Source organism: Marmota flaviventris, chromosome 14 (assembly GCF_047511675.1).
Source record: "Marmota flaviventris isolate mMarFla1 chromosome 14, mMarFla1.hap1, whole genome shotgun sequence".
Classification (NCBI taxonomy): Eukaryota; Metazoa; Chordata; class Mammalia; order Rodentia; family Sciuridae; genus Marmota; species Marmota flaviventris.
In genome coordinates this window covers 21,541,833-21,565,025 of record NC_092511.1, presented here as the reverse complement: position 1 = coordinate 21,565,025, position 23,193 = coordinate 21,541,833, and the positions used below count along the sequence as shown (strand labels likewise).

Sequence of the window (23,193 nt, the reverse complement as noted above, 5' to 3'; positions counted from 1 at the left end):
AACAGGACTTGAATTCTGCAACTCAAAAATGCTTTTCTTTGGGCAATCGTAAGATGAGACATATGATGTTTGCTAGAGCCAGGCCAATGTAGTTGGGGGGTAGGGGTGGTGGGAGAAGTGGTCCAGGGACATGACCCTCACTGTCAGGAAATCAAGAACATATAAATCAAGTCAGAGGTCATTTCTGCAAATAGAGGCAAGTTCCAAACATCTAAATCTCATTGCTTTTTCCAGTTTTATTCTGCAGCTGTGATTTCAACCGGCACATGTTTTTAATCAGTCATATGAAAACCGATTGTGGTCTGAAAATCAAAGCAGTCCTGTAAATAGTGTAAGACAAGTCCCGCTAATCATGCCTCGTGGTCTTGCCTTGTCCTCATTGTCCTGAACCGCCACTGTAAATACTGACTCATTCGGGGTCCTCGCCTCGTGTCAAAGCATCGTCCCTACAATAGGATCTCTACAAAGAGACTTGGTGTTATCTCAGTGCCCCCCCACCCCAAACTCTCCAAAGGCCCACGTGACACAACTACCCATTCGACTCAGGTGCCCTGGTGAGCAAGTGACTGGCATGAGAGGAGCTTGTTTTGTAGTAGTGCCCTGGGTGATGGCAGCCTGGCTCTCTGGCTTTAGGAACAAACAAATGGTTGTGACAGTCCCCATACACATACACCTGTGAGTAGGCCTGGTTTGTTTGCAGGGGATCTAAGCTTGTCAAGTGAGGAATTAACACACTTGAGAGGCGAAGGCTTGATATCACACTGGATCACAGCTTACAGCTTCCTGCACAAGGCCTTACCCTCACCCTCAGCTGGACTCCATTTCCCCTCCACTGGATCCACGGCACACTGGGCACTAACTTTGGCCTAGCCATGGTCTGCCTTGGTTTGCGATATTTAGATTCCTATCTAGACTGCTTTACACAGCTTTTGCTGTGAGAAGGCTGAGACTATACTTTCAGTATGTGCTGAGTTAAAGTGAATATGTTTTTTCAGAGATCCATTTCTAGATATCAAAGTATTGGGATGAAATCTGGTTTCTGCCAAATCACAGAGTATTTAAAAATATTAAAGTGATCAAAATTACCTAAAGTTCTCTCTTTCTGAAGCTGTCTGGAGCTTGCCAGTTCTTTGGGGGCTAACACAGTTTGCAGCCAGTTTCTGCAACTGCAGTGGCCAGGACTTGCTCCCAGGGGCTGCAGGTCTCTCTGTTCCTTGGTGCAGTGTTTGAGACAGGGAAGGAGGAAAACACAGGACCAGCTGGCCGAATTCCATTAGGACAGGGACAGGGAATCCTAATGGGCCCCTAAGCCTACTTGGCCACAGAATGGCCTTCTCCTCGGGTTTCCATCTCAGTGTGCATATATCTGTCACATACGAACCTCCTCTTACACACGCCTACAAGCCTCTGCAGGATAAGACCGCTGGTCACATATGCCCATCTCTGCATCTCCAGCCTCAAGCCTAGTACCCAACACATAGTAGCTCAATGCAGATTTCTCAAACAAATGCAAATATTTGGCTTATTTGAAGATATACTTTAGAATGGCAGAATTCTATAACAGAAGGAAACCTCCACACAGTCAATCAGGACAGGGAAGGGAAAACTGAGGGCTGGGTGCAAAACTGAGGACAGGTTGCAATGGTCCCCCTACTATGGCAGGTAACAATTCTATGTCACATAGGCCTTCTATGCAGTCCCTGGATAGAGGGCCAAATCTGGGAACAGTTCATCTTCAGTGTCCCTGATGCTCCCCTTGAGGGCCTCACAGCAGGTGAGCTGCAATCTGGTACGTGGATCAATGCAGCCTGCCCCTGGCCCAGAGCTAGTAGGCAGAGTGGGCTCCATCTCCTTCCTCTCAGGTGGACACTGCTTCCATCCTAATCTGCTTGGTGACAGGCTATGGTGGCTGTGTGGCCACATGGCCAGTGAGAAAGGCTGGGAAAAATGAGGCATAGTTAGTTGGGCTGGGGTGGAGGCCAGGTAGTAGGCATGGGAGGCTAAAGAACATGGTGCTGCCTAGGCCCTGGGGACCAAAGCAGAGCCCCAGTCCTGTGCTCATCTGCTCTTCCCGTCTCCACCTGTATTGTGTGTCTGGGTGTCAGGTCCACTGCCTGCTCTGCCCACGGCTGCACAAGCAGGAGTTCAGCACAGGCCATGATGGTGGCCACATGGATGCCCATGGAGAATGCAGGACCTAACCACAGTTGTGGCCATGAGAAAGGCGACTCACCTGCTGGGCAGAAGTGGCCACTGTCTGATGGCAGTGAGTCACTACCGAGGTCACAGATCACCCTCCACTTTTTAGTCAGCAAAAGGGGGAAAACCAAGGAAGGCCCTCAAGGGGAAGTGCCCATGGTACCAGTAGGGCTGACCATGTGGAGTGTGGGGTCCAGGCCCCAAGTCACACTCCGGCAGGGACCATGCCTCAAGGCTTCTGCTTAGCCCTGCCAGGGATCAGTCTAGACCCGTGGTCTAGTCCTAGTCTCAAAGGACAGAGAGATTACCTAGGACCTCAACTCAATGGGGCATAAAACTCCTCCCCACAGAGCTAGTCTGGGGATCTCAGGTGTTGTTTGCCTGGCTTCTCCCATCAGATCTCAGCATGTAGCTCACATCTTCCTCAGCTGCCTGGGGCCCTGCCTGTTGGCTTCTGGTCAGCCTAGCAGTCTGTATCTTCATCTTCCTGGGTAGGTGTTCACAGATGGCCCTCAAAGATGTAGTGGGAGGAACAGCAAGATGGCCGCGGTCCATCCCCTTTCACTATCAACCCTTCACCCTGTGGCTGAAATAATATCCCCATATGTCTGGCTCTCTGGCTTTAGACCAAAAAGCAACAATTCCAAAAGATGAGATTATTCAATAGGAGAGTGTGCCGAGGGCTACCCTCCCTGCTGGGGTGGGTGCAATGGTCTTCTGGAGACAAAGATCTTTAGAGAAAAGGGTTATTCTTACAGTGGGAACTGGAGGTAGGCTCTGCTGGAGTAAGTGTGGGGCAAATCCACATAGGCTAGGGGGACCTGAACTTCTGGCAGGTGGAGGCCTTGTGGGTCCTCTCAAATCATGACAGGTACAGTAGATGGGTGGGGAAGGGCCAACCACCTGCTTTGTGGGTCCACAGGACTCATTTCACTCAGCCCCAGCGCAGGGCCCTGCACATGGTGTCTCTGCATTTGACATCAACAAGTAGCTCTGTGGCCCCAGGTGTTCATTAGAGAAAGAGGGCAGGAAAGAAAGGGTAGGCAAACAGTGTGGATAAATGATATCCACACACGGTAGAAAAGTGGGCTTGTTTAAACAGAGGGCTGTGAGATCCATTTTGTGGGCCCTGATCAGTGCTGAAATGAAGTGAGGTCAGGTCAGAGTACACCTCGCTGGCAGGGAGAAATACAGTTTGTGAAACTTTTGTTTGAGTTAAATACACTGACTTAGGATTTGATATACATATCTTCCTGTGGACTATGGTAGAAGAGTCTGGAAGCTGTAATATAAGGAAAGGAGATGTCACTACATGCTAGGCCTTGAGTTGGTTTTCATCTGTACTCCTTGACACCTACTCTTCTAACAGGCCCACTACAGGGTCAGCGTCTACCTTTGCTAGTGAGAAATCTATGATTTAAAGATGACAAGTGACTTTTCTAAGATCACACAGCTAAGAGGGAGCAATACTATTTATGAATCCAGAGCTGCTTGACTTCAAAGAGCACATTCTTTCCACCTTGCCATAATTTCCAGTGGAAAACTGGCTGGCAGTTGAAATGGAAGCCTTGGGCTCCGTCTCTGGCTCTGTCATGTGACTTACTCCTCCATTTTCTTATCTACATGAGGGAGTAAGATATATGATTCCTAAGATATTTTGATTTGGTGGTCTTTTCCCTCCCTAACATCATTTTAGCTGAATTTTGGCCTCCTCCATTAACATTTTCACTAGAATTGCCAATAACCCAGTGATGAATTTCAGGAGCTATTTACTGCCAACCCCCCTTATACCCACATTTGCTCTTGAAAAACTCTCTAAATGGCCCTTCCTCTTCTTGTAGGTCTGTGTGTCTAGAGGTGTTGACTGGTACCTTAAACCCCCATTTGGGACCTGCACTGGGAAGCTGTTTCTAAATAGGATTATTACTCTGATAATGAGGGACAAAGGGATGAACTTGACCTCCCTCTTGCTTGCCCATCTGGCTCTTGGGACTAGTGAACTCTGAATGTCTGGGAGAGAAAAAGAAAGATCAAGAAGGGCACATGCAGCCCACCCAGGTGACATGGGAGGCATCATGAAAGTTCTCTAGGTAATAAGTCCCAGAAGGGCAAAGGGTATGTGGAAGCTTCCTTTAATTTGGAAGTCATCTGGCATCATAAAATCCCCTAGGTTGGCTGAGAAGTAAAACTTCTGCAAAGGGCTCTAAATGGAACATATTGTCCCAACATGATCAACGTAGGGACTAGGAACTGGGAATACTGAGTCACTGCAGCTCTGCTTGTCATTGGCTATGTGACCTAGGATGAGCCACTTCACCTGTCTTGTGCCCCAGATGTCTCAACTGTAGAGGGAAGGGATGGTTTTGGAGACCATGCTGGATTCAGTATACTATTACCCATTATTGTTGATGTTGATTATCACTTTGGTATCAATCCAAGTCAGTTTCTTAAGTAGAAGCAGTAATTTAATAAGTGACCTCTCCCTGTGCTCTGCTAGAGGGGTTCCCTCAAAAGCCTTAATAAGTCTCAGCAAGGCACTGTACACATCTGAGGTTTCTAAATATGCCTCTGTTGTCTCCCAATCTGACTTAGGATTCCAAGAATGATGGTCAGTATCCATCCTGGTCATTTTCTTCCATCCTTCAAGGCTGCAGACAAGCAAACATTCACAGACTCATGGATAGCTCCCGCCTTAGGAATGGGCTGGTTCCTGCAAGGCTAAAGGAATGCATGTGAGCAGGGCCCTGGCCCTCAGGGGACACACAGACACTTGACTCCCAGGGCAGAGAGCTGCATGCTAACCTAACCCTGGAAAGGAGCCAAGGAGGTTGGCTGATCCTGTAACAGGCCAAGCCCTTCTTGGCCCACTCAGTGCTTGATATTGAGCAAACTTTCTGCCTCAAGTTTGCTTTCTTTTCTGCTTATAGCTATGCCAGGGCATTATGCAGCAGGCCAGACGTCTAGCACCTTTAATGACAATAATAATAATTTGCATTTACACAAGGTCTTTCATCGGGGGAATCTTAAAGTGCATCACAAACAATAATTAATTTTCCTTTGCAAGTCTGGGAGCCAGCTAAGTAGGAGCCCCTTTATTTTGCAGGTAAAGGGTACTTTCCTGGGCCATGAAACAAGTTGGGGGGCCTTTCCACCTATGCAAAAGCTACCCTCTTAAGGCCTGGCCTGAGCATTCATGGAGCCTACTGCGGCCAACCATTCCTCCTGTCTCCAAGTTCCCCAGTGTGCACTGCTGAGCCATTCATCTGGCTTTAATTAGAGAAACTCACAGCTGGGAGAGGTCTCAGGAGGCTGTGCAAGGCAGGGCCTGCCCTAGCAGCTCTCTGAGGGGTGATCTTCCTGAGCACCTTTTGTGACAGAGAGCTCAGTACTTCCAGCCATATCTAAGAATGTTCTTCTTTCTCTGGAACTGCAATCGGGTCCCTTGGAATCCTGCCCACAGGCCTGCTTCCACTCTCTGCAACAGCTTTGCTACATAAACTGTCTGGGGGGTGTGGGTAGACGTCTCTGGCATAGAAGCTGTTTGCCTCTGTGGTCAACGTTGGGTAGAACTTGGTGGCTCAGACTTCAAGATGCAGCAAGGCCTCGAGAACTGAGTGGTGGGGCAGCTGGAGGCTCCACATTGGGCCTTGAAGACAGGCTGTCTCCTGAGCACTGTGCAAGAAGTGCCCTGGGTGTCACTGTCCCTGGATTCTACGTCTGCCCAGATTTTAAATGTAGCTTTTCAGATTACCCTGTCCCACTCAGGTTTATGTTGGGGAGCTGCATCCCGGTGATACAGACATACCCTAACTTTCTGTTCAATGACTGACTGAATGAATATTCTTCCTTCCAAGGATCTATTCTTTGTGCGTATGTGGGTTCTGGAGATTGAACCCAGGGCCTTACGGATGCTAGGCAAGTGCTCCTCCACTGAGCTACCACAGATCTATTCTTAAAGTCTATAAATAACAGTCAATTCCAGAGACTAGTTTATTGAGACCAAGCCAGATAATAATCTCTTTAGTTTTTTGTTTTCTTTCTTCTTTTTTAACCCTACATTATCAGAATAAATACTTGGGGTTAAACATGAGAAGAGGATGCATCAGTGCTGAGCTGGCAACTGATACAAGGACATGGAATGCCATGATCTTCCGCACCAGATGGTTGGAGGCAAGGGGTGTGTCAAGAGTGGGGTTGGAGGCACAGGGCAAATGAAATCCTTTGATAAGTTTATCTTCAAACAGCTAGATCTTCTGGGGAAACCAAGAGCTCCCTAGAGTGATTTCTGGGTCCTCACTAGTTTTCTTGAAAAGACACCCACCCTCACTCTGCCAAGAGCACAGAGTTTGGGTGAGATTTTTCTCACAGTGGTTTACTGTGGAAGGAATTTCGAGCATGCGTTAAAGGCTGTTGCTTTCCTAAAACCTGCACCACATATGAGCAGGAGGTTTGGCTTGTGGTGACACAGCCTTATTCTGTTTTGATTTCCCATGATTCTTACTTTCTGATCTACAATCAGGGCTGATCATTTTTGGCTTGGATTTGACCTGGGCCTTTAATTTGGGAGATGATTGGGAGAAGACTACAGATGGAACCTCTTGGTATCATTCTGGGGCAAGGAGAACACCCTGTAATTATTCCCTATCTGCTGCAGAGAGAACATGGATCTTGTCTCAGAGAGAACAAAATTCAAATTTGGATCCAATACTTACTACCTGTGTGTCTGGGGAAGTCACAGGTAGTAAGTATTTCTTTCGCCACTGCAGCTGTGGTAAGATGACAGTGCAGGGCACATGGTAAGACCTCAAACCATACTTTCCATTCCTCCCCACTCTACTGCCAGCAGACAGCCACACACAGACATACACACACACCAAGGAACTCCTGCTTCATTTCAATTCAACAAGCATTATTGCCAAGGGCCTGAAACACCCACAGCCACTGTCTAACTGGTGCCTGGCACCTAGTAGCTTTCCAATATTTGTTGAATACACGAATGAACTAACTTGACACTTGGTATTTTGCAGTTTATAATATGTTTGTAAAATAGCAAATTTTAATCCAATAAATCATGCATGTAAAATAGATTCCAAGGGGAAGTCACCTGCCCAAGGCCAGGCACAGGGGAAAGACAGAGGGAGTCAGTGCCCGGCCATCAGCACACTGCTGGTTCAGGAGTGTCTTCTGGGCCTTCTGTGGTCACTGAGGGCTGACTGAGCAGGAAGAGTGTGGCATGGGTGTCTCCATGTTCCGTCACATGGGCCTTTCTAGGCACTGCTCCAAGCCCACGTCTGACCATAGCTCGCTGCAGCTAAATGTTACAGGGGTAACATCATAGCCTGATAACCAGCAGCAGTTGTTTTTAAAATTAGGAACATCTGTCAATAGGCAGGTGTCTTTCTCTCGGGCCCTGAGCTATGGTCCCATGCTACTGTACACAGCCAATCCCAAGTTGACCTTACTGGCCTACCTTCCCCCTTTCCAATGGGGGAAGCTGGTGTACATGTCCATCCTTCATCTTCCCAATTCCAGCTTTCAAGGCCACAGAGAAGGAAGTGCTGTGCCCACAAGAGGCACCATTCCTAAGCATGTGCTCTGCACATTTCAGGGGCTCATGATCATGATAAACTGCATTCCTATGTGTTCTCATTGTCTTTTAAAACTGAGATAGGGACAGAGATTCACATTAAGTCCTCAGCTACCACAGGCTCTCAGTCTCCTTCTTCCCACTCCTCTAGCCTCTGATGTCTGGAACCTGCTGACAGATGCGGGGCGAGAAGGGTGGAAGAGGAATCTTTCAAGATTCATTCACACGGCCAGCCTGAGTACAGTTCTCAGCATGAGCTGAGGAGTTCACAATGCTGTGTCACCCACCGAGAGTTCATCAAAGCCTTCTCAAAACTGCTCTGACAACACATCCTGCAGAGGAGGGTGTCCCAGCGAAATGTCATTACACGTGCTGAGCAGCATGGAACCCAATGCCTTGGGAGTGAGGTCAGTTTGTCCCCACCAAGAATCCATCTATTCTGGACCTCTGAGAACATTTCTTTGTGCTGCTAGTGTGCTGCCCTGGAGATGGAACTATGCCACGTGGAAAATCATGTGCATTCCTTAAGCTAAGCCAGTTTTAGGTCAGAAGTTGGCAGGGAAGAGCCAGGGGTTGGGCTCTCCAACATTAGCACCTGAACTTATCAGGCCTACAGAGCTCCCAGTCACAGGGCACTCATCCTCTGGCCCTGAGCCTGGGAGCCACACTGGCACCGAAGCCCTGCTGCAGGGGACAGGTATGAAGGGGGTGTGCCTGGGGCCAGCCCAGTGTGCTGTGGTCTCCAAGGCCAAGGCCAATTAGAGTTAACCTACTATTGCTGGCAAGGGTACTGTGGCAGGGTCCCATGAGCTGCTGCATTTGGGAGTGTGGCATCTGGGCCCTAGGAGCAAGTAGGAGCTAAAATCTAGCCTGTGTTCAGCTTGCTAGGCTGTGTGTTTGCACAGGGACGTGTGCCCAGAGAAAGGGACAGCTTTTGCTTTACCTGGAGCTACCAGTCAAACTGTATTAACCCAAAGGGGGACCTTTTTCTAATTTGCACACAGGTCTCTTTTCTTCTAGATTATTCTGTGTTTCTGGTTCTCTATTAGGTATCTGGTACAGACAGACACATGGGGAACAACAGTGGGATGCAAATTCTGTAAGCTAGAATCTTGCTTGGCCTTGGGGGAAGAAGTTCCTTCTGTAGGCTGCATTTGAAGGCATTTTCTTAAACCTACTCCTGCTTTTCTTAATGCTTGTCTTCCAATTGCCCACCACTTAGCTATGCTCCCCCTCCTACTGCTAAGAGAGAGCAGGGGTAAGACAAGGTTTGGGTAGATGAACAGGTTCTCAAAGGCTGCCTTTGGTTCCCTTTCCTGCCATGTTAACCAAGCAGATCAGCATGCCCTTTCACGTGGGTCCAAAAGCATGCCCTACCTTTGAACCATGCCAAGGAGCACAGTCAAATCTACATAGCTGGTGGAATTTTTTTCCCAAACTGGTGGATACCATGGGTGCCAGAGTCACCAGACCAATAAACAAATACAGACATACGGCAAAATAAGCCTCACCCTTTCAGAGTTCAACAATGTCAAAGCCTGCTCTGTATCACCAGCTACCACAGGGAAAAAAAAGAAAGAGGCCTTTTTTTTGTAGCTAGTCCCTAAATAGTTACCTTTGGGATCTCTTCCTGTAAGAGAACGGCTGCAGAGCAAAAGCCTGGAATACTGGATTTGGAAACCCAGAGACCATCCAGTCCAGATATCAGCAAACTTCCCATTAAGGTCCAGATAATAGATAAAAATTTTCAGCTCTACAGACCATATGTTCTGTTGCAACAATTCAAGCCTGTCCTGTAGTGTCAACAGCCGAAGTACAAGATGTAAATCAATGGGTGTGTCGTATTCCAATAAAACTTTATTCATAAAAATAGGTGTACTAGTAGCTTTGCCATTGAGCTGTTTGCCAGTCCTTTATCCAGATTAACCCCTCCCTGTGCAGAGGAGAGGTGAAGTGACAGGGCCTACAGTCATAGGGCCGTTTCAGGTCCCTCTGGAGACCAGAACTGGGCTTGCAAGGCATGGAGGGAGGAACAGAGATACACACTGCAGGCTGAGAGCCACCAAAGTAGAGGACAAAATGACCATTTGGATAACTGGAGATTTTGACCAAGATGCTTAACTCCCCCCACTGAGAACCATGAAGCGAGTGGGAAATTATGGGTTGAAACCTTTGTCCAGGATAAACCTGATGGGATTGGGAAAGTTGACCCTGGACAAAGCTTGGCTTTGCAGAGCTAGAACGTGCAGGTTGGAGCCTCCTGGGCAGATGTTGCCATTGTTCACTCATCAGTTAGACTCAGGTACAGTCTTCAAGTGTGTCTGGAGAAGGGCAGGGAAAAAAAGGGAAAAAGGAACTGGAAAGCCACTGGCACTTGCCTGTGAACAATATGAGAAGAAAACAGCAAATTCATTTTTTCCAGTCAGCGGCTGGCCAGACACCTAACAGCACATAAATGGCCAGAGAGGACGGGCCCTCTGGTCCAGGGCTGAGGACAGGTTGTTTGGGCTGTCAAGCGTTTTCAAAACAAGTTTTCTTGGTCTCATGACAGGTTGTGGCAAGAACAAGAAAATAAAAAGAGTGGAAGATCCCATGATCGCTGCTCTGGGCTTCCACGTGGGCTGGCTGTGCCTGCACGGTCAAGTTTGCTTCTACAGTGTTCAGATAAAGCTGGTCTTAGGGTTAATACCACCTTGCCAGTGACACCATTTAATAAAATGATTCCTCTAAGAACTATCTGGCAGCTGGATAATCATTCCAGTCTGGGAGGACTAAGAGGTCAAAGTCATTCTTAAGCCCAAGGGTGCTGTTCTGCTCCAACCCACACCCTGCTTTGTTTTAATTTTCACCTCATGTTACGTGCACAGATTCTTCTCCTGAAACTGAGGTTAAAAGCTAACTGCTTGGAGGTGGATTTTTCCATCTCAACCATAGAACTCTTGGTCAGCGTGGGGCAAGAAGGCAGCAAGGAGACATGATTGGGCGGGCAAGGACCAGGCTGGCCTTAGAAAGTGCCCTTAGCTTCCGCCAGCACTGGTCTGTTCTTAGGGCTTAACAAACTCTCTCTTGCAGGAGAGAGTTAAAGCAGAGCCGAGTGTGGGGTGTGGAGGGCACAGTGCCAGGCACAGTCTGGGAACCACTTACCATGGAATCCAGAGACATGATTCAGAAATCAACGAACAAGTGTCCTGGGGATTCTCAGATCCCCTGAATGGTCACCAAAGAACCTGAGGCTGTAGACAGAAGAGCTAACGATGCCAGGCAGAGTACTCCCACTGGATTGCCCTTCCAGCCTGATGCTGTAACCCTCAGCTTCATGGAGCAGCATACATTTATTCTGCTAGCATCACGCCTGATGACTGTCCCAAACCCTGGAAGAAACACTGTGGAAGGTGAACCTACTCTGAGGCTTGTTCTTACCCTGATAGACAAGTTACCAGGCCACAGAGGATGTCTTCACTTCTGTGAGACATGTTTTGAAGAAAGAAAAGAAAATCCTCCACCAGGTCTATAAGTTGGGGAAGTAAAGGCTGATGTGTGTCAGTGCCCAGAGGCAGAGAGGGCCAGTGTCAGGTGAAGGCCGGCACCCCCACTCCCATCCCCAAGTGGGACCATAAGCATTTTGTGTCTCTTCCCAGGAAGTGAATGAAACCTCTGCCCAAAGCCTGCTGTGTGGAGAAGGCGTTATGACTTGAGGGGGCCTAGCAGGCATGTGACCTTCCTCCTCGAATTTGCAGACTGGCTGGCAGGCTGAACTGTCCCTTGAAACAGGATGTTTAGCTAAATTCAAATTTCAGATAAACAACAAATAATGTATAGGAGGAATAAGTCTTTTTTTAATATTTATTTTTTAGTTGTAGTTAGACACAATATCTTTATTTTATTTTTATGTGGTGCTGAGGATCAAACCCAGGGCCTTGCACATGCTAGGCAAGTGCTCTATGGCTGAGCCACAACCCCAGCCCCCCTGTGGAGGAATAAGTCTTAAATACTGGATGGAACACACACTAAATTATTTATTTATCTAAGTTTTTATCTTAACTAGGTATCTTGCATTTAAAAAAATATTTTTAGTTGTAGATGAACACAATATCTTTATTTTGTTTATTTTTTAAAAAGTGGTGCTAAGGATCAAACCCAGTGCCTCATGCATGCTAGGCAAGCGCTCTACCACTGAGCCACAATCCCAGTCCCTAGGCATCTTGCATTTTTAATTGCTGTATCGGCAAGAAACTCCACAATGGGTTTGAGGAAGCCTGAGCATTGAGGTGGCAAAGAAGAAGTGAGAGGACCCAAGACAAACGTTCCTTTATAATGTTGCATGAGTGTGAGCTGAGAACTGAAGTTTTCACTGTCTTTATTAATATTTCCAAGGTTAAGAAGGATCAAGTAGAATTTACCTGTCTACACCAAGGGCAGACAATTGTATTGATGTGCAGTTTCTAACCGTAAGAAAAAAGTCCTTACTATCTTACTAACTACGAATGTCTTACCATGACAGTCAGTACTGAGAGCTACCATTACTTGAAGCCCAATAAGGCAGGCGTTTTGCAATCATTTCCCCATTTAACACTCATATTCTTCTGTGAGGGAGGATTGTTACCCTCGTGTACAGATGAGAAAACCAAGGCCCACACAGGTAAAAAACAAACAAAGCAAAAGAAAAAATACAAGAAAGCTGTAGGACAAGGATTTGAATTCTGGTTAGTTAATTCTACAGAATATGTTCTTTACCTGCAATGTGGTGCAAGTTACTCCTTTAAACAGAGTTAATTATGTGGAATTTGCTGAGTGAATGACTGAATGAATGAGTGGGAAATGTGCTGGTGATTTGGGTCAAATCTAATCCAAATGTTTGCCACTATAAATCCTCACTGCAGTACCCAACCTGAGTGTCAACCAAGGCAGGCAGGCTAGACACTCTGCAGCCCTAAAAAGGCAGTTGGGCACAGTTGCCTGGTGAATTTGGATAACTCAGGCTATTAGTCTGAGGAAGAGAGTCAGCTTAATGCCCTGCACTGCCCCATTGCCAGAATGAAATCTCAAGCAGTGATGGATCATTCCAGAAATAAACTAGCAGGCATTGTACTTGGGGTCTGAGTTTTGGCGGTGGGGGGCGGGGAGGCGATCCCTGGGGCTCTGCGTATTCTCTATGTGTGGTGAGCTCTTATATTTGCTAAATGGACCTAACAATAACTTAGCTGCAGCTACACAGAGGTGTTGCCTTATTAGGTACATTTTGATCAGCTCCAGAAAACCACTGTCACACCCTGCTTCTTAAAATCACAGCTGCTCTAAGACCTGGTCTTGGCTGGGCACAGTGTTGCACTCCTGTAATCTCAGTGACTTGGGAGGTAGAGGCAGGAGGATCACAAGTTCAAGGCCAGCTTGGGCAAATTAGTGAGACCCTGTTACAAAGTAGGTGGTTCTGGATTCCAAAATAAATACATAAGTAACCTGCTCTCCCAACAGTATAGCATCTCTACCTGGAAGCTTGGCTCTGCCCACCATGGCATAAAAGGAAGCCAACTACATTTCCCCCCCTCAGAAGTGACTCTGGACTACCCGAGGTGGCCCTAGCCTCACTTCTGCTTTCTTGGCTTCCATTTTCCATCAGCATGACTAAGGGTCTGTCTGGGAAGACAGGAGACACTGGAGCTTTCTGTCCTCACGTTGTGTAGCTTCCCTACTGGCTCGGGGGCAGCTGTGAAGTAACGTGCTGCCTGTAGCCTGCTCCATGACAGTACGCTCCCTTCTTTTGCTGTGAACCCTGGTATTAAGTTTGGCCACAGGAACATTTCACCTTCTCTTAAAGGTACCTGGTGCCAAGCATTTCTGAAGTATGGTTTCTGCCAAGAATACCCTGGTTTTCTCCATAGGCATGGAGGTCTTCAGCCTCCTCGGTGAGCCATTAAGCAGAAGCTCTCTGGGCCCCTCTGTAGGTGGATGGATGAAAACAAGCATCTAGGCACACAAATCTCCTGCCCTTAATGCCACCCCTGTGAGCAAGAGAGCAGGAAAGAGGCAGAGAAAAGTCAGGAGGTCAGAGGTTGCTTGGGCTGGGCCTTGGAGCAGGCGTGGGGCACAGGCTTTGAATCTTCATACTGTATGCCTTGAACAAGTTCTTCCAGGAAATGAAAATGATGCATTGAATGTCAACTCTCTGCCAATCACTGTGCGAACAGTTTTATATCAGTTAAGGACTTCATTTAATTTCCACCACAATGGTTAATGCTTAGCACGATCATACCTGGCTGTAGCTCCTTCTGTGTTCCATGCCCTGAAGCTGGCCCCCACTGTCAAGTTTACCTTCCTAGGATGCATTCCTGCTGGAATGCTGTGGCTTTTAGAAATTCCTGAGTAAGTGTAACAGCCCCAATATCTAGTTGCCATTTTGCTCACTTCTATCAATCCTCTACTTCAGCAAGGCATGATCTAGTTCGTTTTCACAGAGCCCTTGTGCTAAATGATCTGACAACAGAGAAGACAGCATCCTGTTTCTGCAGAAGCAAAGCCTCTGCTTTTATTGTGATCTGCACAGAATGACTGCCCTGATCGTTCTTTGATGCTTCCCTTTTTTCTAGAATTCATGCCTTAATGAGAAGTGATAGAAACAAGAGGCTTGGCCCTCCTGCCTTGGCTGGACTCCACATCACCCATGACAGCCCAGAGCAGCCCTGGCGGCACTTGTCAGAAACCAACACGCACATCTGAACAGTCAAGCCTAATTCCCAAGAAGCTGTTTTAACTTGACATCTGAAAATGTACTGCATCTAGAATTATTTTACAGGGTGTGTGTTCAGGGCATATGTGTGCACGTTCCACAGCTGAAGTGTTCTATAAATATCAGATGCAGGCTGTACAAAAAGCATCACGTACAGGGTGTCCTTAATTCCATTTAGTAAGGTTTTCGATTTATGTCTGACCTCTGGCAACAGAGACAAGTTTCTCAACAGGAATAAGAGCATGCTAAGCTACCTTAAACATACTTTTCACTTAAAATCTCAGAAATGGATCAGATAAGGTAGGCACTAGTTTAGTACTTTCAGACAAGGGTACTGAGGCCCAGAAAAGTGATGTGTCTTTCTCACAATCTCACAAGAAATTAATGGTATTGCTCATATGAGACCCAGGTCTCCTAATTCTCAGGTCATTATTCTTTACATTATCTTCACTTACTGTATGTTTCTTCAAAGGCAACTGATTCTATTAATAAAAGTATGTTCTCTTTAGTGCATTATAGAAATCTAAAACTAGTTCCTCTACCCTTTCCTTTCTGACTCTAAGTCACCTGTGTATTTCGTAAGAAAGAAGATAATGTGCCAGACACGCTGACATACACCTGTAATTCCAGCGACCCGGGAGGCTGAGGCAGGAGGATGACAAGTTTGAGGTCAGCCTAGGTAACTTAGTGGACCCTGTCTCAAAATAAAAAATAAAAAGGGTTGGGACTATAACTCAGTGGTAAGCATCCCTGTGTTTAATCCCCTGTATAAAAACCAAAATAAACCCAAAATCAAAGCAAAAAAAAAAAAAAGTGACAACAATTCAAAAACAAGTAGGTGACTGTACTTGGGGACTGAGAACACCTTCCTAATGTGGGAGTGAGGAGCGGTAGGGAGGGGTGGGTGATACAATTGAAACCCAAGCCTGAGCACCCAGATCTTCTCATAATGGTAAAACTAAGTGAATTTCTCCCACAAAGATGTGCTGACTCCAGTTACTTCATGTGACTCTCCTGGTCAACAAGTTCAGTGCAGCTTCTTTGGGTTTGTGTGACTGCAGCCAGGACATACACGCTTGCTCTGCTTCCCACTGAGAAGGCAGGATGAATGGCGGCTCAGTCCTCGAAACAGCCCTTGGAGGAACAAAGATGGAGGGCCTGGGAAAAGATGGTCTGAGGGGTCCTGCCAAGGGGACTGATCTGCTCCGCTTCACAGGAGAGCGAGGGGCTGGGCTGGGCTCAGCCCTGTGCCTGGTACAGCCGGGTCTGTGCAGCCGACTGACCACACAGGGGGCTGAGGCTGTGTTAGTGGTAATTGATGGCCAGGCTTTTTAATGGAGCTTATCATTTCACAGCAACAGATGTCAGACTCGAATAAATAACACGCTCTCTCTGACCTACGCGATTTGGAGAGGATGTCTGGATGTCAAGCAGATCTGGATTCCTCCCCATCCCTGTTACGCTCTCTTCTAAGAGGAAAACAGACCAAATCCCTTGAAGATACTTTTCAAAATGATTCTTTTTCAGAATTTAAGCAACTAATCATTCCACATTATTTATCTGTTTTACTTCTCTCTCCACAGCTTCTGTATTTCTAAACCCCATGAGGGAAAAAGCCCAGGAGGGACAGGAGAGCTGCTCACATAGGAACCTGGGTGACAGGAAGGGGAGGCCTTGGCGGCCTCAGCTCTCCCCAATTCCCCTGCCAGCTCATCAGCACTGGTTCCCTTACTGTCCTCTCAGGGTGCCTGGACGGCCCAGGCTGTGCTGGCCTGGGCCTGAAAAATTCCCTCTTCTCTCCCAGGGGGAGTTTGGCTGGGACGAGGTTGGGAATTTTTAAAGGGAACTATTCATAGGAAACTCACAGTAAACAGAAGGCAAAGAGAAAGCCCATGAATCACAGGCAGGTCGGACTGCAGGTTCTGTCACTGAAGTGTGACCCCAGATGGGCCTCCGGGGCCGAGCTTCCCAGGAGCCAGGCTGGGCTTCTCTGCCTACCTCAGTGCTCTGCCATTTGGCAATCACCCCTCCTGCCCAGAGTGGCTCAGTTCACAGCAGCTTCCTCTTTGCAGAGGGGATGAGGGGAGGGAGCAATTACAGATGGCCAAAATTCTTGAGCCAAAATTCCTGACTGACCCCCACAACTCTGGGATGTCAGAGAAAGAGTGAATTACCAAATCTCCACAGGGTTTTCCCTAACACTGAGCTGGGTCTGGATGAGAAGGAATGAAGACAGGTGCAGAACTACCGGTTCTGGTTCTGGAGCAGGTCCAGCCTGGACTCCAGCCAGCCAGCTTACAAGGCATGAGAGAACTGAAGAGATGGGCCTGACTCTGCAGCCCAGTCTAGAAGCAAGGCACAGTGTGGGCGCCCTAAGGAACTCCCAACAGGGAGCCAGGGAATGATTTCTTCCAAGAGAAACAAATACACGCACAGCCTCACGCTCTAACCACTGCACAGTGTGAATAGCCCTCCAGAACCATCCTGTCCCCAAAGAATTCTCATGCTCAGGACTCCTATGACCATTTGGTGAAGACACTGTCAGGATTAGGATTTCTACACTGTGTTCCAGAGTCCCAGGGGGACCAAAGGGGCCCTCAGGGGCCATAGTAAGGGATAGGGTGCAAATCAGGTGGGAACATCCACTCCCATCTCTTGAATCAGGGGGAGGAGCTCTATTTTGAGTTGTTTTATTTAGAGGAATAATACATGAGACTGGATTAAAGTATTTGGCAGCTAATGAAAAGTTTGAAAAAAAATGGTGTCTCTTAGAATCTTAGTGTAATGACAATGAAAAATAACCAAAAAAGTCAAGAATGTAGAATTTCTAAAAAGAGTCTTAAGAGAGAAAGTTATTCTGGAAAAACAACTGGATGAGAAATAATAAGTCTGCTTGGTGAAGAGTAACATATGGGAAGTTATAGAATGCCTTGGAGCATCTGGATAGGCTTCTAAATAAGAAAATGACATCCCTTTCTGACTCTGAGGTGAGACGGGATAATAACAAATGACTTTAGGAGGTTCAAGATGAATGCTTCCATGTATTGATGAAGGAGCTATTTTTTGAAATATTCTTTAGTGATTCCTTCTAAATAATATTTTTATGTGTGCCAAGCCATTATACTGTAGGTGGTTTGGGGGTTAAATTCTATTTTAAGATACTACTCCGGCCTCCACGATCAACCTAATACTTAATACAAAGAAAGTTATGGAAGAAAACAAACAAAACTACTCCAGCTATTCATAGATTTCTTAGACTGGAAAGAATTATAAAAAGTCATCTGCTCCCTTCTAGGCAGGTCTAAAGCTGTGTAAAAGATACCTTGAGATCTTTTTTCTTTTTTAAGTGATGGTTGCTCTTATGTAGATCAAGCAAGTGAAGGATGGAATTTTTCCACTTTTCAAACTGTTGTGTTGGTACCAAGAAGATAAAACTCCTGAGGATAGCAGCTTGAGGACAGGCAGTCTAGAACTTGAAAATCTCTGGCCAAGTCCCTGGGACTGGGGGAATTGTTTACTAGGGTATATGTGAAGGTATCTATGTTGGCTCTGTTATCTTTTAACTAAAATTATCTATTTTTTTCCTCCAAGGGATGATGACACTGATAGTTAACATTGACTACACACTCAATGCATGCCAGACTGCACCAGACAATTCACCTGCGTTACTCTAGGCAGTGGGAAGCATTCTAAGATTCTCCACTCCCTGTAAAATCCCCAGGACTGCAAATATAAGGGATTTCATTCTGATAATTAGATTTTCTTATATGGCACAGAGGACTTTAAGAAAGAGATAAAGAGACCTAATCAACTGGATGTTTAAAATCTGGGTACAGGGGTCAGAGATACAGAGGTCAGAAACTGGAAACATGAGAAAGATTCAATGTACTACTACTGACTGAAAGATGGAGGGGACCACATGGAAAGGAATGAGGGCAGCCTCTAGTTACTCAGAATGGTCTCCAGTGACATCCAGCAAGGATACAGGAACCTTAGTCCTACAACCACAAGAAACTGAACTCTGCCAAGCCTCCTGAATGAGCCTGGAAGACAAGTCTAAGCTTCAAGGAGATCATGGCCCTAGCCCAAAACTGGATTTTAGTTATCTGGGACCCTGAACAGAGAACCAAGGAATGTTGTGTAGGACTTCTAATCCAGAAAAACTAGATTAAAAACTGGTGGTGTTTTAGGATGGTAAGTTTATGGTGGTTGTTAGCAACACAGAAATTTATATGCCATATATGATATTCATAGTAATCCACTGAGCTAGCCTTCACCATTTTCTAGACAAGGAGACAAAGACTCAGGAGGATTATGTATTTACCCAATGTCACATAGCTAGTGGGAGGCAGAGATGGGTTTAAACCCAGCTGTCTTAACTTCAGGGTCAGTGCTCTCAACTGCTACGGACACTTCTTCTCCATAGGCATGTTACTCAGATACCAGGTCTCTGAGGAAGGGGCCTCAGCCAAATGATAGACTCGGAAACTGTATCTGTTGCCTGGGTGTGAATGTGAAGAAAGGTCAGAAGTCATCTTCATTAGAAGCCAGGAAGATGTGAAAAATAAATTTTCTCTAGAGGAAATGATTCCCTATTATCTATTATATGGAAACTACAGAATAAAGATGGAATGCAATTTTTTCTTTAAAAAAATCTTTAAAAGTCATAAGATATGTAAAAGTAAAAGTAAAATATACAAATACAATAGCATAAAGTCTAATTCAAGATATAAAGAGAATCATGCTATTTTCGGCTTTTACATTATATGTAAAACCTTGTAATATTAATTCATTTTAGGTTGTGACAATTTAAAGATGTATTGTCCATGTATAAAATAATGAAAATAGCTAAAAAGTCAATAGAAGAGAAAGAATTCTATACTAAAAAGTACTTGAGTAAAGCAAAAGGACACAGGAAGAGAGGAGCAAAGGAAGAAAGAACAGGAAATTAAAAAACAAATAGCAAGATGGTAGGACTTAAACCTAATGAGCTCATTTATATTATATTAAGTGTAAATGAGACAAATATTCCCATTAAAAGGCAGAGATTATCAGACTAGATTAAAAAGATCAAGTTCTACAAAAAGTTTTCCTGATTATCAGACTAGATTAAAAAGATCAAGTTCTACAAAAAAGTTTTCCTGACATATTTATGACACAGAGATGAAATTAAAAAAACATGTAAAAATATTCAGAAGAAAGATGGTGGAACCATTGTAACATCAAATAAAGCAGTCTTCAAGTCATGGAATATTACCAGAAATAGTCATTTCATAATGATCACTTTGTTAAGAAGACATTAGCATTTTAAATATGTGTGTATCTTATCCACATAAGCAGCAAATGCTCCTCATCTTATGAGGGGATAACTTCCTGATAAGGACATGGTAAATTGAAAATACTACAAGTAAAAAATGCATTCATATACCTGACCTCTGGGACATCACAGCTTAGCAGCACGCACATTTAAGAGTACCAGTTGTTTTGACTGTGAGCTACAATTCCTTGCTGTTGTCCAGGAAGGGGTAGGGGAGGGAGTGGTGGCTGGGAGGTGGGTGAGTGGGTGGGCTGATTTATTGAGGGGAAGAAAGAGTTGTACTAAATGTTGCTAACCCAGGAAAAAATATAAAATTAAAAATTAGATGTATGGTTTCTATGTTCTTGTTCTTATATCATGGTAAAGTTGAAAAATTTTAAGTTGAATCATTGTAAGTTGGAAACTATATAAAATCTGTCTACTGTGTTATAAATTACAAGTGAATTATACTATATATATGTATATAGTATAATACACACACACATATACATAGAAACACATAAAAAGATGTGAAAAACAAAACAAAAACAAAAAGTAATGCAAAGATGTAGTCCAATGAGAGTGGGAAGAAGAGGGAAAGAGCTGTCTGGGAGTTGAGAGTACACGAGAAAACCCACAAGGAAGAAGGCTAGAGGATGAATAGGCCTGAGGAGACAGAAACAGGGTGGGAGGAAAGATGAGCAGAGGCGCTGAGGGATTGAGCAGAAGCTAAACCACAGGGCCTTCCATAGCTTAACTCTTTTGACTAGTCACAGCAGGACCAGCCAACAGGAGGAAGTATAATTCTCCTTTTTTGTTGTTGTTGTTGTTTTTTGTTTTCCCAGTGCTGGGGATAGAACCCAGGGCCTCACACAGGTTGGGCAAATGCTCTACTACTGAGCTAAATTCCTAGCTCTATAATCGTGTGATGAAGTTCTGAGAGGTTAAGCACCTTGCCCAAGGGTGCTCACAGGATTATACTCTGCAGTAGGAACAGGGACACGCATGACCTTAGAGCTTGTGCTCTTCCAGCAAAGGATATCTGACTTGTGAAGAAAGGATTTGCTGGATAGCCATGAGCAAGGGCAAGCACTGTGGCAGAAGCCCTGGTCAGTGCCAGGTAATATCCTTTCTGCATTCACATGTCTAGAACTATGCTCTACAGGAGGGAATAAACAGCTGATTTCACTCAATGGGCTCCAGGGCTGTTCATAAACCGTGAGAGTGTTTATGTCATAGGCAGAGATCTCCAAGTGAATTATAGCCTTTTATGTACTGTGTACAGGATTTTCACAAGAGAAGGAAACAGGGCATGTATGGAATGCTGAAGTTGACCTTTCTCCCTTTTTATCCTTTCTCTCCAAACTTCTCCAGCAACCTCCCGCCTGTACTACAGGACAGCAATTTGGCTGTTTACCCATCAGCTGGCCTCTGACACAGCCCAGTGCAGATACTCAGCTCACTTGAAGATGAGAGTCTTTAAATTATTTCTTGCTAGCATGGGCTGCTGGCTTTCTCTTTGACTGCATTTAAAATGGATCCATCTTCACTACAGTAGAAAGCAGATTTTGTAACGTTTCTTCAGATGTTTTCTTTAGACTGGTGTTAACATAAAGCAAATGTCTCTTGAAAGTCTGAACCAATCTGTTAAGATAAACAGGCTTCACTTATGATATTTCTATACTGAAATCACAGGCTTGTGGTCTGTAGCTCCTTTAAGACTCGATTCATACATGCTAAAACATCTACTTAAGAAACACACTCACACAAACACATGCACACACCAAGATAGCTTTGCCATGGAAACCACAAAGACACGTCTGGTTCAGACTCCACAGCACATACCACAAATAACGGCCTGTCTTGTAAGGGCAGATCCCGGGCACACACAGGGGAAGCCCAGGAACTAAACAGCCGCCATGCTCCAGCACAGGACTCACTTTATGGTTCCTTTTTTTCAAGTTTATTTCAAGACATGGAAATCTTAATGATTGTACTAGTGATGTTTCCAGATGCTGCTTTCTTCCCTTTTAAATAGGATTTCAGACTGGGTGTCAGGATTAAAAAGGGACAACACAGGGAGAAAGAGTATACTGAGGTTTCATTAACAACACTGGGTTCCACACATGAATCTAGGTGGTCTGGATTTCTAGAGCAAGCCACTCTGCCATAAAGGAGTCCCAAGCCTGTTACCAGTAAAGGTCTTTTACCATAGAGAGTATGAGCGATGCCAGGAGCTCCTTGGAAGGGAAAGGGATATCAGGGGAAATTGAGAACCTTCTCGGCTTGGAAGGTCAGGCTTTGTTAGTAAGGTACTTTTAAACTGTCAGAAGTTTGATATGATTTATCTCCCTTGCTAGGTTACAAATTCCATGAGGCCATGGACAATTTCCAATTTGTTTATCATTATGTCCCCAGCATGGAGCATGAACCCTGGAACATGGTAGATGCTTAATAAATACCAGATGAGCAAATGAACAGGATGCTTAATAGGTAGTCTTCATTTGTGTGACTCCTTGGATCTGCTCATCCTTCAGCTGGGATCACAGGTGTGAGCATATGGCTGTTCAGAGTGATAAAGTAATAACCACATGCCACTCTAGGATTTATTTTTGGAAACTACCATTTCAATCCACTGCCATTTCAATCTAGGAGGCCAGGGTTCACAAAAGCTGATGTTTCAGATACTAAAGTCTTACCTACACAAAAACACATTTCAGTATTTACCTATTTCATATGACTAAGTGCCTTGCTGTACCTCTAAGCCCCAAACATCAGTTAACTTCAACCTCCATCAAACTGCTACTTGTACAGTGACATCCACAAGTCTAAGGAATCTCTGTATCTGTTTACTCTATTCAGAAATGTGCAGGCCCCACTTTGGGCAATGCCTGTAAAATGCACTGCAGAAATGCAATTAAATATATAATTCAGAGAGATTCAGTTCTATATAAAAAAAAGTAGCTATTGCATTCATGAATTGACCACTAGTGATAATTTTACTTGTTTACTGTCAGCTAAAATTTTCCATTTTTCAAAAAAATATGAAAGTGGCTGTAAACATCTGAATTATTGACACCATTTACCCACAACCCTACTTCTTGTTTAGTACTTCTTCTCCAATCTAAATAGGTTAATTTCTGATAGATCCTATAACCCATTTGAAAAAAGGTATGGCTAATTTTAGAGACCAGGAGAAACAGTGGAGCAAGGAAATATTGCAGACAAAGGATGGCTTCTGCCTGATAAGGGAATCGGCCAATTTTTTCTATAAAGGGCTGAATAGTAAATAATTTTGACTTTGCAGGTCTCTGTTCCAACTGTTTACTCAGCCACGTGGCATGAATGCAGCCACTGCCAACAGGTTAAAAAAAAAAGGGCATTTTT

General features: G+C 45.1%; 1 protein-coding gene across 2 annotated transcripts in view; it reads right to left on the bottom strand.

Moving 5' to 3' along the window:
* Positions 1-23,193, bottom strand: part of Babam2 (BRISC and BRCA1 A complex member 2) — a 395,729-nt gene that overhangs the window by 5,547 nt on the left and 366,989 nt on the right. The window lies entirely within an intron of this gene.